This window comes from Callorhinchus milii, unplaced genomic scaffold (genome assembly GCF_018977255.1).
Source record: "Callorhinchus milii isolate IMCB2004 unplaced genomic scaffold, IMCB_Cmil_1.0 Scaffold13, whole genome shotgun sequence".
Taxonomy (NCBI): Eukaryota; Metazoa; Chordata; class Chondrichthyes; order Chimaeriformes; family Callorhinchidae; genus Callorhinchus; species Callorhinchus milii.
This window is the reverse complement of record NW_024704754.1, coordinates 18149657-18154526: the sequence shown is the minus strand read 5'-3', so window position 1 is coordinate 18154526 and position 4870 is coordinate 18149657. Positions and strand designations below refer to the sequence as shown.

The 4870-nt window shown below is 53.4% G+C and overlaps 1 non-coding gene across 1 annotated transcript; it reads left to right on the top strand.

The window, feature by feature from the left end:
• Positions 1–1199: 1199 nt before the first annotated feature.
• trnat-cgu lies at positions 1200–1271 on the top strand. Its single transcript has one exon. It is a non-coding gene; the product is annotated as a tRNA-Thr (tRNA).
• The last annotated feature ends 3599 nt before the right edge of the window (positions 1272–4870 follow it).

Below are 4870 nucleotides of genomic sequence, written 5' to 3'. Positions count from 1 at the left end.
AGGGAGAGAGAGAGAAAGAGAGAGCGGGGGAGAAAGAGAGAGAGAGAGGTTGAGAGAACAAGAGAGAGAGTGTGTGTGTGTGAGAGAGAGAGAGGGGGCGGGGGAGAGCGAGAGAGGGGGAGACGGGGAGCGAGAGAGGAGAAAGAGATGTAAGCAGAATGCGTCCCTCCAGGGGGAGAGAGAGAGAGAGAGAGAGAGAGCACATTCCATTCCGACAATCTATCGCTGGAATTCCTATGTGTTAATGGGATGCATGGAATTCCCAGTTTGGTTTGGAGACTCTTAAGCAACGGTGATGGGTTTCTGCGCGTGTCAGTATAAAGGATTATAGGCGCAGGTTGGCAAAATGCCAAGGCTTCGGGGGAGCCCAGAGAGTGCTTTGGGGTAACTGCTGGAGTCTAATCAGCTAAAACCACACAGCTTGCTAACCGACATGACTATCTGGCCATCTTTCCCGCTGCTTGTCCAGCTAGGACCACCCTACCCGTTAGGGCTTTGGGGTGCAGCGTTAAGTGGAGCTGAGTGAGGGAGGATTCGCTGCCCCCAGTGTCTGGTCTGCCCTTCCAGGACCTGCCGATGAGCCAGGGGCTGGGCTGCGCTGCCATCGGCAATGCCCTGGAATACTGCGGACCTGCCTCAACCGTCTCTCATCTCTGGCTATAATTGGCCCAACGTTCGCTCATGACGAGACCTCAGTGTGTGGACAATGGAGATTCTTCACACAGACAATCTCCCGCAGCAGATGGGCCGGGCCTAACTAAACCATTTGATCTCATTAACTACCAGTTTTAAATCCTTTAAACACCCGTCAGACTAATGCGGGTGACAATGGTGCTTTGTCAAACCTCTACAGCGCGTTTAAATAACCGATTGACCACGATTCTCAGTGTTGCTAATCAGGTGCCGCTGTTCCTACAGCAAAACAAAATGCAGGGCTATAGCCAAGGCATCGTTACTGAATACAGGATAGAGATTCATTCTGACAGAAACCACATCCGTTTCCCCCTCTCTCTCCAAATACTCGCTCCCAATTACTCCGTCAGGAGGTTAAACGCAAAGTTTTATCGTCTTTGGCTTCTCGCAAAGCCCACTCCCGTGCCACCCGCCCACTGCAGACAAGGGAAGTTGCAAGAAGGCAGGAAATCCCTTTAATGTGTTAGGCAAACTGTACGGGAAAGAGATCGAGAGGATGAAGTGGAGTCCTGAAGCTCAGTGGTTAGAGCGCTCGCCTCGTAAGCGGGAGGACCCGGGTTTGATTCCCGGGCAGGGCGAGACCTTAGGCAAGTTTCCTTACTACACACACACACACACACACACCTCCTTTTAACCCAAAAAAGTTAAAAAGGACCACTCAGTCCACGGCTGTTTGTGGGGACGCTGCTGTGCGCAATCGGCTGCCGTGTTTCACCCACAAAATACACAGTCAATTCACTTGGTGATATATTCTGTGAAGCCCTTTGAGCCGTCTCGAGAAATCCCTTTCTACTCACTGCTCAGTAAACAGAGGTATGTGTGTGTGTGTGGAGTAAAGAAACTTGCCCAACGTTTCACCCTGCCTGGGAATCGAACCCGGGTCCTCTCGCTTGCGAGGCGAGTGCTCTAACCAGTGAGCTACAGCATCTGAGCCAGGCTAACGCTGCTCCTGCCCTGATCTGCAGTAAATTACAAGGTACAAATTGAATTAAAAGCGATGGATTCAGCATGAAATCCCCTCGCCATCTTCCCTCGATGCAAATACCATTAGTCGCCATTTAGTGAACATTTCCCTAATTACAGCCCAAAATAAAGGTCTATTTTAATACAGTGGAAATCTCCCAGCTCATTCTGTTCTGCATCTGGCCCGAAAAATATGCCGAGGCTTAATGGCTTTGGACAACCTCCTCATTTGTTACATCAACACTAGAGACGGGTCTTTGAGATTCATTGCAGGCCAGCGATGATCTGAATGATAACACAGGAAGTGTAACATCAACCAGACTATTGTGACAATGGCAAAGCTATGTGGTTTTGGCCGGTTATAGACTCCAGCAGCTACTCCAACGCACGCTCTTGGCTCCCCCAAGCCTCGGCTCTTGCCAACCTGCGCCTGATACTGTTCGCTGATCTCATTTTCACTGCTCTCTCTCGCTCTCTCGCTCTGCCTTTCTCTCTGTGGTCTCTTGCCTCTGTCTAGCTCTCTCTGCCTCTGTCTGCCAGTCTCTCACTCTCTCTGTCTCTCTCTCTCTCTCTCTCTCTCTCCCCCGGTCTCTCTCTCTCTCCGGTTTTGTCTCCTTCTTTGTCTCTCTCTCTCTCCGTCTGGTGTGTATGTGTGTGTCTCTCTCCCTTTCTCTCCTCTCTTTCTGTCTCCCTTTCTCTCTCTGTCTGTCTCCCTACCTCTCTCTGTGTCTGTCTCCCCCCCCTCTCTCTCTGTCACTCCCTCAGTGTGCATCTCCCTTTCTGACTTTCTCCTCTCTCTAATAATTATTGCGATCGTTATCAATGAGCACAATTACAGGCCAATTTATGGACAATGTCCTCCACCATTTGGATTCCAATAAGAGCAATTTTCCTTTTTGTGGCTCTGTGATTTAATACTTATTAACGAGACCATTAAAATGCTCGGAACAATCTGGGCAATAACATCTCCGAATCAGACAGCTGAAATCATTGTTAACAAAGTCGCAACCAAATACATGAGGCCACAGACTCCTTTGAACATTCCTAGTCAGTGTTTCACCTTGGGATCGAGCTCTGCATTTGTTTGGTGTGTGGGCGTGTGTGGGTGTGTGTTGTCTGTGCCCGTGTGAGCTGAAGTAGCGAGACTGAGATGTCTTGACCAAACTCAGAGTATCATTATAATAATACAACAACTTGCATATACGCGCTACACACCAATGTAATTGTGTGCTGCGTCGCAGCACCTTATCAGGTTGTTGAGACGCCTCAAAAGTGTCTCGTAGAATATACTGTAAAGCGTAGTGACTGTGGTGTGCTGGCTGGGCGAGACGCGGCAGCCAATTGCGCACACAGCGACGTCAGTGAGTTTCGGGGGAGGGAGGGAGGGAGATTGTCTCGTTCGGACGGCAGGAGAGAGAAACTCTCTTCTCCTTTCCAGTAGTGCCGCGGGATCTTTGGCCGAACAGCGGAGCAGGGCACGGGCGGGAGCTCGCGATAGTGAGCGGCGAGGGCTTTTTGCGCAGTGAGTCGTTTGTTCTCTCCATGCAAAGGCTTTCCTCGAAATTGGAGATCAGCCCCATCACCCCTGGCCTCTCTCTCCGAGACTCTCGGCAGTCAGACAAGAGCGTTGTGTAGCGTCGAGAGCGATCGTACAATAGATGATGGTGGCTGCAATCATCCCGTCACCAAGGCAACCGCCCCGCACTCGTCTGAGCCCTTACACTAACCCCCTCGTCGTTGGAGCATGTCTGCAGCAGCGAAAGGCACACTGGCCGACTGTTCCAGGCTCACTTCACACCAGCCCTGCACTGCGAGGCCGTCAGGCACGGGAACCGAGACTCAGGGGAGAGGGGGGGGGATAGGAGAGGAGAGGGGGGGAGAGGGGAGAGAGGAGAGAAGGGGGGAGGGGGCGGTGGTGGTGGAGGAGAGTGGGAGGGCATAACTGCACACGGATCTCCGATGGGTTTTCAGAGCGGGGGGGGGGGGTGACGTGAAGCCTCAAATCTCTCTCCCCTTTGCCAGAGCTCAGGTAAACAGGGGGAGTGCGTGTGGAGTGAGGAAACTTGCCTCAGGTTTGGCCCCCCAGCCGGGGGAATTGGCACCTGGGTCCTCTCGCTTGCGAGGCGAGCGCTCTAACCCACTTACACCACGGGTCTCCACCGGGAACTTTGTGCGATGCTCTCGGATGAATGGCTTGGGGGCTGGTGGGGAGTTGAACCTCTTTGAGCCGAGTGACCTGTTTCCGTACCATAGCTCTGTGCAATTCAGCACGTGGGAAACGGGAGGAGAGGGGAAGGAGGGAGAGGAGGGTGGGGAGGGGGGGGGAGAGGAGGGGGGAAGGGGGAGAGAGATGGGAGGGAATGTCACAATTATGTCTCGATGCGCTCGGATGAGTTTGAGTTCAGCTGCCGAGTGTAGCTCTCTCTCTCTCTCGCTCGCTCTCTCTGTGTCACTCTTTCTCCCAGTGGCAGCCTTGAAAGGCCCGGAGGCATTTTGACGTGATGTGATTTCAGACACGGCATCTGGAGCGAGGAGCGAGGAGAGCGAGAGAGAGAGAGCGAGCGAGAAAGCGATAGAGAGAGCACACGCGCGCGGCTGCTGTTGTGGATAATCCTTCTCCCGTCGACCGTTACTTTCCCCGGCGCCCTCTGCAAACAGCGATCGCAGGGCAGGTGGGTCGGGTTGGGAGCCGACATGCCCCCCCGAGGGTTGGGGGTGGCGGCTGCGAACGCAGGGCTTTACAGCGTGTTGAAGCTTTACCCTCTCACCTAACAGGCCTCGGCCCGCGTGTCGGGTTAGGAGAGTTGGGGCTTGCTCTCTGGAGCTCGTCTGTGTCCGTGATGCCAGACCGGACAGATGGGGACGAGGTTGCACTCGTCTTGAAAACAGCAGATGTGCTGCGCAGAATGCGACTGTGTATTTGTGCGGGCGAAGCGCGCGCAGCAGCCAATCGCGCACAGCAGCGTCCCCGCAAACAGTCGTGGGTTGAGTGATTTGCTTTGAGGGATTATTACCGGCCCCCCCATCCCTCGGAAAGTGATCCGCCAATCGACTAACTGCTGGGTAAATAGAGGCGTGTGGGTGAAGTAAGGAAACTTGTCTAAGGTTTTACGCTTCTCCCCCACTCCCTCCCACTGCCGGTCTTTGAGGACTGACAGGAAGGAGTGTGTTGCAGCTATGACCAGGTCAACTTTTGACGTTTGCAATCAAGTGA